Raw genomic sequence first — 13,454 nt, 5'->3', positions numbered from 1 at the left:
TGGGTCCCAAATCTCCAGGTTCAAGGGCATCTTCCTACATCGAAAACATGCATGAGAAAGCCAGAAGATGGTACACCGTGTGACCGGGAAAGGTTTCTAAAACGCACCTCAATTCTCATCTCCTTGTGCTCCGGTTCGCCATTCCAGCCGCTTTACTAGCAATCTCCCTCCTTGGAGAATCAGCACCTTTAACCTCCTGTTCCGTACAGGTTGCAATTTGTCCTGAGGATGAACGGGAAGAGGGGGAACCAATGAGAGACTAGCTCTAGGTGTTGGGACAGGCACAGGTCACTCTATTTTCCCATCAGGAAGAAGAATCAACCACAGGCTCAGCCTGCCGCCCGGAGCCAGAATAGGGCCTGAAGCAATCCTGCGCTTTTGCGGCCAGCTCCCAAGAAAGCGAGTTGAAAAATGGAGCTCAGGGGCACTGCAATTCACAAACGTGCAGAGTTAGAAATGATAACTCTCGTCCACAAATATATGGAGGGAAGGCAACGAAGAGGATTTGAAAGCAAGGCAGAATTGCAGGAAACAGATTTCAGGAGGTAGATTCGAATCGCCTTTAAAGCACAGGAAAAGCGGCAAAACCTCGACAATGATGCCCTTGGCCAAAAAGGGCGTATGCGTTTTTTCCTGAATATATTCAGGAAAAAACGCATACGCCCTTTTTGGCCAACCAAGCAACCTGGAAAGGCAAATCAGCGCTACAAAGAAGTCTCGCTTCCCATCGGTCAAAAGGGCCATGCTGAATAAAGTGTCAAAACCAGAAATGCAGGACAGGCCATGGAGAAATGGGAGCCTTGCTAGGCTGATGGGCGGGCTGTAAATTGCCAACAGTCACTCTGGAGAAGTGTATGGTGTGTCCTGAAACATCTAAAAAAACTCAGCTTAGAGAGCATAGGGCACTTCCACTCATGGGCGTATAAATTGGGAAAACTAAAAATCAGCAAGACACAGGCACCCCAAAATTTAGGGCTGCTCTGTTGACAAGAACCTCCACTTCGTTACACCTGAAATATCCCAGGAAAGAGGAGAATGGATAAAGAAGTTGTGGTCCTCATGTACAATGGAATATCACTCAGCCATGAAATCAACGTCATAAGGCTAGGAGCAGCATGATGAGTGGATTTAGGTACGACGATTCTAAGTGAAATAAGTCACACAGAAAAAGACACTGATCATAAGATATCACGTATAGAGGGAATGTAAAAACCGCTACCCTTGAACTGAATTACAAAACAGAACAGAGTCACACGTTTACAAAACACACTATGGCTGCTTAACGGGAAAGGTGAGGTGGGGTGATGCATAAAACAAGGGTTTCAAATTAGTTCAGATACCGTTCCATAAACCCAATATGTAATAGACAAGACCTACTCCTTGCTACGTGAACTGGACTCAACACCCCCTATTCACCGCCAAAGAATATATCTGACTAGTAAGAATCTTAAAACCTATGTATTGATATCTCTCTGTAAGTGAGTCAAGTGGGTATAAAGCGGCATAAACGCAGCAGTGAAAAGCACCTAAACCCCATTCTAAAAATCAATTACTTTTAAAAACCTGTGAAACAAAGACAGTGAAAGAGAGAGAAATTCTTACAAAATTCGTTCAGGGGCTGTGATGCCACCTGGATTGACCATATCTAGACCCACAGCTGATTGAGACATAAGGGTGGACACTCTTGGGGCTGAGAGGTTTGGTGAAGTTGGGTGAGCAAACGCAGACCCTTTAAAGTAATACGGCGAGGTACCCATCCCATGGGTCCCAAATCTCCAGGTTCAAGGGCATCGTCCTACATTGAAAACATGCATGAGAAACCCCGAAAATGGTACACCGTGTGATCGGGAAAGGTTTCTAAAACGAACCTCATTTCTCATCTCCTTGTGCTCCGGTTCGCCATTCCAGCCGCTTTACTAGCAATCTCCCTCCTTGGAGAATCAGCACCTTTATCCTCCTGTTCCGTACCGGTTGCAATTTGTCCTGAGGATGAACGGGAAGAGGGGGAAGAATGAGAGACTAGCTCTAGGTGTTGGGACAGGCACAGGTCACTCTATTTTCCCATCAGGAAGAAGAATTAACCACAGGCTCAGCCTGCCGCCCGGAGCCAGCATAGGTCCTGAAGCAATCCTGCGCTTTTGCGGCCAGCTCCCAAGAAAGCGAGCTGAAAAATGGAGCTCAGGGGCACTGCAATTCACAAACCTGCAGAGTTAGAAATGATAACTCTCGTCCACAAATATATTGAGGGAAGGCAACGAAGAGGAATTGAAAGCAAGGCAGAATTGCAGGAAACAGATTTCAGGAGGTAGATTCGAATCACCTTTAAAGCACAGGAAAAGCGGCAAAACCTCGACAATGATGCCCTTGGCCAAAAAGGGCGTATGCGTTTTTTCCTGAATATATTCAGGAAAAAACGCATACGCCCTTTTTGGCCAACCAAGCAACCTGCAAAGGCAAATCAGCGCTACAAAGAAGTCTCGCTTCCCTTCGGTCAACAGGGTCGTGCTGAATAAGGTGTCAAAACCAGAAAGGCAGGACAGGCCATGGAGAAACGGGAGCCTTGCTACGCTGATGGCCGGGATGTAAATTGCCAACAGCCACTCTGGATAAGAGTACGGTGTGTCCTGAAACATCTACAAAACTCAGCTTAGAGAGCATAGGGCACTTCCACTCATGGGCGTATACATTGGGAAAACTAAAAATCAGCAAGACCCAGGCACCCCAAAGTTTAGGGCTGCTCTGTTGACAAGAACCTCCACTTCGTTACAACTTAAATATCCCGGGAAAGAGAAAAATGGATAAAGAAGTTGTGGTCCTTATGTACAATGCAATATCACTCAGCCATGAAGTCAACGTCATAAGGCTAGTAGCAGCATGATGAGTGGATTAGGTACGACGATTCTAAGTGAAATAAGTCACACAGCAAAAGACACTTTTCATAAGATATCACTTATAGAGGGAATGTAAAAACCGCTACACTTGAACTGAATTACAAAACAGAACAGAGTCACACGTTTAGAAAACACACTATGGCTGCTTAACGGGAAAGGTGAGGTGGGGTGATGCATAAAGCAAGGGTTTCAAATTAGCTTAGATACCGTTCCATAAACCCAATATGTAATAGAAAAAACCTACTCCTTGCTCAGTGAACTGGACTCAACACCTCCTATTCACTGCCCAAGAATATATCTCACTAGTAAGAATCTTAAAACCTATGTATTGATATCTCTGTGTTACTGTGTCAAGTGGGTGTAAAGCGGCATAAACACAGCAGTGAAAAGCAGCTATACCCCATTATAAAAATCAATTACTTTTAAAAACCTGTGAAACAAAGACAGTGAAAGAGAGAAAAATTCTTACAAAATTTGTTCAGGGGCTGTGATGCCAACTGGATGGACCATATCTAGACCCACAGGTGATTGAGACATAAGGGTGGACACTCTTGGGGCTGAGAGGTTTGGTGAGGTTGGGTGAGCTAACGCAGACCCTTTAAAGTAATACGGCGTGGTACCCATCCCATGGGTCCCAAATCTCCAGGTTCAAGGGCATCTTCCTACATCGAAAACATGCATGAGAAACCCAGAAGATGGTACACCGTGTGACCGGGAAAGGTTTCTAAAACGCACCTCAATTCTCATCTCCTTGTGCTCCGGTTCGCCATTCCAGCCGCTTTACTAGCAATCTCCCTCCTTGGAGAATCAGCACCTTTAACCTCCTGTTCCGTACAGGTTGCAATTTGTCCTGAGGATGAACGGGAAGAGGGGGAACCAATGAGAGACTAGCTCTAGGTGTTGGGACAGGCACAGGTCACTCTATTTTCCCATCAGGAAGAAGAATCAACCACAGGCTCAGCCTGCCGCCCGGAGCCAGAATAGGGCCTGAAGCAATCCTGCGCTTTTGCGGCCAGCTCCCAAGAAAGCGAGTTGAAAAATGGAGCTCAGGGGCACTGCAATTCACAAACCTGCAGAGTTAGAAATGATAACTCTCGTCCACAAATATATGGAGGGAAGGCAACGAAGAGGATTTGAAAGCAAGGCAGAATTGCAGGAAACAGATTTCAGGAGGTAGATTCGAATCGCCTTTAAAGCACAGGAAAAGCGGCAAAACCTCGACAATGATGCCCTTGGCCAAAAAGGGCGTATGCGTTTTTTCCTGAATATATTCAGGAAAAAACGCATACGCCCTTTTTGGCCAACCAAGCAACCTGGAAAGGCAAATCAGCACTACAAAGAAGTCTCGCTTCCCATCGGTCAAAAGGGCCATGCTGAATAAAGTGTCAAAACCAGAAATGCAGGACAGGCCATGGAGAAATGGGAGCCTTGCTACGCTGATGGGCGGGCTGTAAATTGCCAACAGTCACTCTGGAGAAGTGTATGGTGTGTCCTGAAACATCTAAAAAAACTCAGCTTAGAGAGCATAGGGCACTTCCACTCATGGGCGTATAAATTGGGAAAACTAAAAATCAGCAAGACACAGGCACCCCAAAATTTAGGGCTGCTCTGTTGACAAGAACCTCCACTTCGTTACACCTGAAATATCCCAGGAAAGAGGAGAATGGATAAAGAAGTTGTGGTCCTCATGTACAATGGAATATCACTCAGCCATGAAATCAACGTCATAAGGCTAGGAGCAGCATGATGAGTGGATTTAGGTACGACGATTCTAAGTGAAATAAGTCACACAGAAAAAGACACTGATCATAAGATATCACGTATAGAGGGAATGTAAAAACCGCTACCCTTGAACTGAATTACAAAACAGAACAGAGTCACACGTTTACAAAACACACTATGGCTGCTTAACGGGAAAGGTGAGGTGGGGTGATGCATAAAACAAGGGTTTCAAATTAGTTCAGATACCGTTCCATAAACCCAATATGTAATAGACAAGACCTACTCCTTGCTACGTGAACTGGACTCAACACCCCCTATTCACCGCCAAAGAATATATCTGACTAGTAAGAATCTTAAAACCTATGTATTGATATCTCTCTGTAAGTGAGTCAAGTGGGTATAAAGCGGCATAAACGCAGCAGTGAAAAGCACCTAAACCCCATTCTAAAAATCAATTACTTTTAAAAACCTGTGAAACAAAGACAGTGAAAGAGAGAGAAATTCTTACAAAATTCGTTCAGGGGCTGTGATGCCACCTGGATTGACCATATCTAGACCCACAGCTGATTGAGACATAAGGGTGGACACTCTTGGGGCTGAGAGGTTTGGTGAAGTTGGGTGAGCAAACGCAGACCCTTTAAAGTAATACGGCGAGGTACCCATCCCATGGGTCCCAAATCTCCAGGTTCAAGGGCATCGTCCTACATTGAAAACATGCATGAGAAACCCCGAAAATGGTACACCGTGTGATCGGGAAAGGTTTCTAAAACGAACCTCATTTCTCATCTCCTTGTGCTCCGGTTCGCCATTCCAGCCGCTTTACTAGCAATCTCCCTCCTTGGAGAATCAGCACCTTTATCCTCCTGTTCCGTACCGGTTGCAATTTGTCCTGAGGATGAACGGGAAGAGGGGGAAGAATGAGAGACTAGCTCTAGGTGTTGGGACAGGCACAGGTCACTCTATTTTCCCATCAGGAAGAAGAATTAACCAAAGGCTCAGCCTGCCGCCCGGAGCCAGCATAGGTCCTGAAGCAATCCTGAGCTTTTGCGGCCAGCTCCCAAGAAAGCGAGCTGAAAAATGGAGCTCAGGGGCACTGCAATTCACAAACCTGCAGAGTTAGAAATGATAACTCTCGTCCACAAATATATTGAGGGAAGGCAACGAAGAGGATTTGAAAGCAAGGCAGAATTGCAGGAAACAGATTTCAGGAGGTAGATTCGAATCGCCTTTAAAGCACAGGAAAAGCGGCAAAACCTCGACAATGATGCCCTTGGCCAAAAAGGGCGTATGCGTTTTTTCCTGAATATATTCAGGAAAAAACGCATACGCCCTTTTTGGCCAACTAAGCAACCTGGAAAGGCAAATCAGCGCTACAGAGAAGTCTCGCTTCCCATCGGTCAAAAGGGCCATGCTGAATAAAGTGTCAAAACCAGAAATGCAGGACAGGCCATGGAGAAATGGGAGCCTTGCTACGCTGATGGGCGGGCTGTAAATTGCCAACAGTCACTCTGGAGAAGTGTATGGTGTGTCCTGAAACATCTAAAAAAACTCAGCTTAGAGAGCATAGGGCACTTCCACTCATGGGCGTATAAATTGGGAAAACTAAAAATCAGCAAGACACAGGCACCCCAAAATTTAGGGCTGCTCTGTTGACAAGAACCTCCACTTCGTTACACCTGAAATATCCCAGGAAAGAGGAGAATGGATAAAGAAGTTGTGGTCCTCATGTACAATGGAATATCACTCAGCCATGAAATCAACGTCATAAGGCTAGGAGCAGCATGATGAGTGGATTTAGGTACGACGATTCTAAGTGAAATAAGTCACACAGAAAAAGACACTGATCATAAGATATCACGTATAGAGGGAATGTAAAAACCGCTACCCTTGAACTGAATTACAAAACAGAACAGAGTCACACGTTTACAAAACACACTATGGCTGCTTAACGGGAAAGGTGAGGTGGGGTGATGCATAAAACAAGGGTTTCAAATTAGCTCAGATACCGTTCCATAAACCCAATATGTAATAGAGAAGACCTACTCCTTGCTCAGTGAACTGGACTCAACACACCCTATTCACCGCCCAAGAATATATCTGACTAGTAAGAATCTTAAAACCTATGTATTGATATCTCTCTGGAAGTGAGTCAAGTGGGTGTAAAGCGGCATAAACACAGCAGTGCAAAGCAGCTAAACCCCATTCTAAAAATCAATTACTTTTAAAAACCCGTGAAACAAAGACAGTGAAAGAGAGAGAAATGCTTACAAAATTCGTTCAGGGGCTGCGATGCCACCTGGATTGACCATATCTAGACCCACAGCTGATTGAGACATAAGGGTGGACACTCTTGGGGCTGAGAGGTTTGGTGAGGTTGGGTGAGCTAACGCAGACCCTTTAAAGTAATACGGCGTGGTACCCATCCCATGGGTCCCAAATCTCCAGGTTCAAGGGCATCTTCCTACATCGAAAACATGCATGAGAAACCCAGAAGATGGTACACCGTGTGACCGGGAAAGGTTTCTAAAACGCACCTCAATTCTCATCTCCTTGTGCTCCGGTTCGCCATTCCAGCCGCTTTACTAGCAATCTCCCTCCTTGGAGAATCAGCACCTTTAACCTCCTGTTCCGTACAGGTTGCAATTTGTCCTGAGGATGAACGGGAAGAGGGGGAACCAATGAGAGACTAGCTCTAGGTGTTGGGACAGGCACAGGTCACTCTATTTTCCCATCAGGAAGAAGAATCAACCACAGGCTCAGCCTGCCGCCCGGAGCCAGAATAGGGCCTGAAGCAATCCTGCGCTTTTGCGGCCAGCTCCCAAGAAAGCGAGTTGAAAAATGGAGCTCAGGGGCACTGCAATTCACAAACCTGCAGAGTTAGAAATGATAACTCTCGTCCACAAATATATCGAGGGAAGGCAACGAAGAGGATTTGAAAGCAAGGCAGAATTGCAGGAAACAGATTTCAGGAGGTAGATTCGAATCGCCTTTAAAGCACAGGAAAAGCGGCAAAACCTCGACAATGATGCCCTTGGCCAAAAAGGGCGTATGCGTTTTTTCCTGAATATATTCAGGAAAAAACGCATACGCCCTTTTTGGCCAACCAAGCAACCTGGAAAGGCAAATCAGCACTACAAAGAAGTCTCGCTTCCCATCGGTCAAAAGGGCCATGCTGAATAAAGTGTCAAAACCAGAAATGCAGGACAGGCCATGGAGAAATGGGAGCCTTGCTACGCTGATGGGCGGGCTGTAAATTGCCAACAGTCACTCTGGAGAAGTGTATGGTGTGTCCTGAAACATCTAAAAAAACTCAGCTTAGAGAGCATAGGGCACTTCCACTCATGGGCGTATAAATTGGGAAAACTAAAAATCAGCAAGACACAGGCACCCCAAAATTTAGGGCTGCTCTGTTGACAAGAACCTCCACTTCGTTACACCTGAAATATCCCAGGAAAGAGGAGAATGGATAAAGAAGTTGTGGTCCTTATGTACAATGGAATATCACTCAGCCATGAAATCAACGTCATAAGGCTAGGAGCAGCATGATGAGTGGATTTAGGTACGACGATTCTAAGTGAAATAAGTCACACAGAAAAAGACACTGATCATAAGATATCACGTATAGAGGGAATGTAAAAACCGCTACCCTTGAACTGAATTACAAAACAGAACAGAGTCACACGTTTAGAAAACACACTATGGCTGCTTAACGGGAAAGGTGAGGTGGGGTGATGCATAAAACAAGGGTTTCAAATTAGCTCAGATACCGTTCCATAAACCCAATATGTAATAGAGAAGACCTACTCCTTGCTCAGTGAACTGGACTCAACACCCCCTATTCACCGCCCAAGAATATATCTGACTAGTAAGAATCTTAAAACCTATGTATTGATATCTCTCTGGAAGTGAGTCAAGTGGGTGTAAAGCGGCATAAACACAGCAGTGCAAAGCAGCTAAACCCCATTCTAAAAATCAATTACTTTTAAAAACCCGTGAAACAAAGACAGTGAAAGAGAGAGAAATGCTTACAAAATTCGTTCAGGGGCTGCGATGCCACCTGGATTGACCATATCTAGACCCACAGCTGATTGAGACATAAGGGTGGACACTCTTGGGGCTGAGAGGTTTGGTGAGGTTGGGTGAGCTAACGCAGACCCTTTAAAGTAATACGGCGTGGTACCCATCCCATGGGTCCCAAATCTCCAGGTTCAAGGGCATCTTCCTACATCGAAAACATGCATGAGAAACCCAGAAGATGGTACACCGTGTGACCGGGAAAGGTTTCTAAAACGCACCTCAATTCTCATCTCCTTGTGCTCCGGTTCGCCATTCCAGCCGCTTTACTAGCAATCTCCCTCCTTGGAGAATCAGCACCTTTAACCTCCTGTTCCGTACAGGTTGCAATTTGTCCTGAGGATGAACGGGAAGAGGGGGAACCAATGAGAGACTAGCTCTAGGTGTTGGGACAGGCACAGGTCACTCTATTTTCCCATCAGGAAGAAGAATCAACCACAGGCTCAGCCTGCCGCCCGGAGCCAGAATAGGGCCTGAAGCAATCCTGCGCTTTTGCGGCCAGCTCCCAAGAAAGCGAGTTGAAAAATGGAGCTCAGGGGCACTGCAATTCACAAACCTGCAGAGTTAGAAATGATAACTCTCGTCCACAAATATATGGAGGGAAGGCAACGAAGAGGATTTGAAAGCAAGGCAGAATTGCAGGAAACAGATTTCAGGAGGTAGATTCGAATCGCCTTTAAAGCACAGGAAAAGCGGCAAAACCTCGACAATGATGCCCTTGGCCAAAAAGGGCGTATGCGTTTTTTCCTGAATATATTCAGGAAAAAACGCATACGCCCTTTTTGGCCAACCAAGCAACCTGGAAAGGCAAATCAGCACTACAAAGAAGTCTCGCTTCCCATCGGTCAAAAGGGCCATGCTGAATAAAGTGTCAAAACCAGAAATGCAGGACAGGCCATGGAGAAATGGGAGCCTTGCTACGCTGATGGGCGGGCTGTAAATTGCCAACAGTCACTCTGGAGAAGTGTATGGTGTGTCCTGAAACATCTAAAAAAACTCAGCTTAGAGAGCATAGGGCACTTCCACTCATGGGTGTATAAATTGGGAAAACTAAAAATCAGCAAGACACAGGCACCCCAAAATTTAGGGCTGCTCTGTTGACAAGAACCTCCACTTCGTTACACCTGAAATATCCCAGGAAAGAGGAGAATGGATAAAGAAGTTGTGGTCCTCATGTACAATGGAATATCACTCAGCCATGAAATCAACGTCATAAGGCTAGGAGCAGCATGATGAGTGGATTTAGGTACGACGATTCTAAGTGAAATAAGTCACACAGAAAAAGACACTGATCATAAGATATCACGTATAGAGGGAATGTAAAAACCGCTACCCTTGAACTGAATTACAAAACAGAACAGAGTCACACGTTTACAAAACACACTATGGCTGCTAACGGGAAAGGTGAGGTGGGGTGATGCATAAAACAAGGGTTTCAAATTAGTTCAGATACCGTTCCATAAACCCAATATGTAATAGACAAGACCTACTCCTTGCTACGTGAACTGGACTCAACACCCCCTATTCACCGCCAAAGAATATATCTGACTAGTAAGAATCTTAAAACCTATGTATTGATATCTCTCTGTAAGTGAGTCAAGTGGGTATAAAGCGGCATAAACGCAGCAGTGAAAAGCACCTAAACCCCATTCTAAAAATCAATTACTTTTAAAAACCTGTGAAACAAAGACAGTGAAAGAGAGAGAAATTCTTACAAAATTCGTTCAGGGGCTGTGATGCCACCTGGATTGACCATATCTAGACCCACAGCTGATTGAGACATAAGGGTGGACACTCTTGGGGCTGAGAGGTTTGGTGAAGTTGGGTGAGCAAACGCAGACCCTTTAAAGTAATACGGCGAGGTACCCATCCCATGGGTCCCAAATCTCCAGGTTCAAGGGCATCGTCCTACATTGAAAACATGCATGAGAAACCCCGAAAATGGTACACCGTGTGATCGGGAAAGGTTTCTAAAACGAACCTCATTTCTCATCTCCTTGTGCTCCGGTTCGCCATTCCAGCCACTTTACTAGCAATCTCCCTCCTTAGAGAATCAGCACCTTTATCCTCCTGTTCCGTACCGGTTGCAATTTGTCCTGAGGATGAACGGGAAGAGGGGGAAGAATGAGAGACTAGCTCTAGGTGTTGGGACAGGCACAGGTCACTCTATTTTCCCATCAGGAAGAAGAATTAACCACAGGCTCAGCCTGCCGCCCGGAGCCAGCATAGGTCCTGAAGCAATCCTGCGCTTTTGCGGCCAGCTCCCAAGAAAGCGAGCTGAAAAATGGAGCTCAGGGGCACTGCAATTCACAAACCTGCAGAGTTAGAAATGATAACTCTCGTCCACAAATATATTGAGGGAAGGCAACGAAGAGGAATTGAAAGCAAGGCAGAATTGCAGGAAACAGATTTCAGGAGGTAGATTCGAATCACCTTTAAAGCACAGGAAAAGCGGCAAAACCTCGACAATGATGCCCTTGGCCAAAAAGGGCGTATGCGTTTTTTCCTGAATATATTCAGGAAAAAACGCATACGCCCTTTTTGGCCAACCAAGCAACCTGGAAAGGCAAATCAGCGCTACAAAGAAGTCTCGCTTCCCTTCGGTCAACAGGGTCGTGCTGAATAAGGTGTCAAAACCAGAAAGGCAGGACAGGCCATGGAGAAACGGGAGCCTTGCTACGCTGATGGCCGGGATGTAAATTGCCAACAGCCACTCTGGATAAGAGTACGGTGTGTCCTGAAATATCTACAAAACTCAGCTTAGAGAGCATAGGGCACTTCCACTCATGGGCGTATACATTGGGAAAACTAAAAATCAGCAAGACCCAGGCACCCCAAAGTTTAGGGCTGCTCTGTTGACAAGAACCTCCACTTCGTTACAACTTAAATATCCCGGGAAAGAGAAAAATGGATAAAGAAGTTGTGGTCCTTATGTACAATGCAATATCACTCAGCCATGAAGTCAACGTCATAAGGCTAGTAGCAGCATGATGAGTGGATTAGGTACGACGATTCTAAGTGAAATAAGTCACACAGCAAAAGACACTTTTCATAAGATATCACTTATAGAGGGAATGTAAAAACCGCTACACTTGAACTGAATTACAAAACAGAACAGAGTCACACGTTTAGAAAACACACTATGGCTGCTTAACGGGAAAGGTGAGGTGGGGTGATGCATAAAGCAAGGGTTTCAAATTAGCTTAGATACCGTTCCATAAACCCAATATGTAATAGAAAAAACCTACTCCTTGCTCAGTGAACTGGACTCAACACCTCCTATTCACTGCCCAAGAATATATCTCACTAGTAAGAATCTTAAAACCTATGTATTGATATCTCTGTGTTACTGTGTCAAGTGGGTGTAAAGCGGCATAAACACAGCAGTGAAAAGCAGCTATACCCCATTATAAAAATCAATTACTTTTAAAAACCTGTGAAACAAAGACAGTGAAAGAGAGAAAAATTCTTACAAAATTTGTTCAGGGGCTGTGATGCCAACTGGATGGACCATATCTAGACCCACAGGTGATTGAGACATAAGGGTGGACACTCTTGGGGCTGAGAGGTTTGGTGAGGTTGGGTGAGCTAACGCAGACCCTTTAAAGTAATACGGCGTGGTACCCATCCCATGGGTCCCAAATCTCCAGGTTCAAGGGCATCTTCCTACATCGAAAACATGCATGAGAAACCCAGAAGATGGTACACCGTGTGACCGGGAAAGGTTTCTAAAACGCACCTCAATTCTCATCTCCTTGTGCTCCGGTTCGCCATTCCAGCCGCTTTACTAGCAATCTCCCTCCTTGGAGAATCAGCACCTTTAACCTCCTGTTCCGTACAGGTTGCAATTTGTCCTGAGGATGAACGGGAAGAGGGGGAACCAATGAGAGACTAGCTCTAGGTGTTGGGACAGGCACAGGTCACTCTATTTTCCCATCAGGAAGAAGAATCAACCACAGGCTCAGCCTGCCGCCCGGAGCCAGAATAGGGCCTGAAGCAATCCTGCGCTTTTGCGGCCAGCTCCCAAGAAAGCGAGTTGAAAAATGGAGCTCAGGGGCACTGCAATTCACAAACCTGCAGAGTTAGAAATGATAACTCTCGTCCACAAATATATGGAGGGAAGGCAACGAAGAGGATTTGAAAGCAAGGCAGAATTGCAGGAAACAGATTTCAGGAGGTAGATTCGAATCGCCTTTAAAGCACAGGAAAAGCGGCAAAACCTCGACAATGATGCCCTTGGCCAAAAAGGGCGTATGCGTTTTTTCCTGAATATATTCAGGAAAAAACGCATACGCCCTTTTTGGCCAACCAAGCAACCTGGAAAGGCAAATCAGCGCTACAAAGAAGTCTCGCTTCCCATCGGTCAAAAGGGCCATGCTGAATAAAGTGTCAAAACCAGAAATGCAGGACAGGCCATGGAGAAATGGGAGCCTTGCTACGCTGATGGGCGGGCTGTAAATTGCCAACAGTCACTCTGGAGAAGTGTATGGTGTGTCCTGAAACATCTAAAAAAACTCAGCTTAGAGAGCATAGGGCACTTCCACTCATGGGCGTATAAATTGGGAAAACTAAAAATCAGCAAGACACAGGCACCCCAAAATTTAGGGCTGCTCTGTTGACAAGAACCTCCACTTCGTTACACCTGAAATATCCCAGGAAAGAGGAGAATGGATAAAGAAGTTGTGGTCCTCATGTACAATGGAATATCACTCAGCCATGAAATCAACGTCATAAGGCTAGGAGCAGCATGATGAGTGGATTTAGGTA

Source organism: Balaenoptera borealis (assembly GCF_965194805.1).
Source record: "Balaenoptera borealis genome assembly, chromosome: 10".
Classification (NCBI taxonomy): Eukaryota; Metazoa; Chordata; class Mammalia; order Artiodactyla; family Balaenopteridae; genus Balaenoptera; species Balaenoptera borealis.
This window is presented reverse-complemented; position numbering follows the sequence as displayed.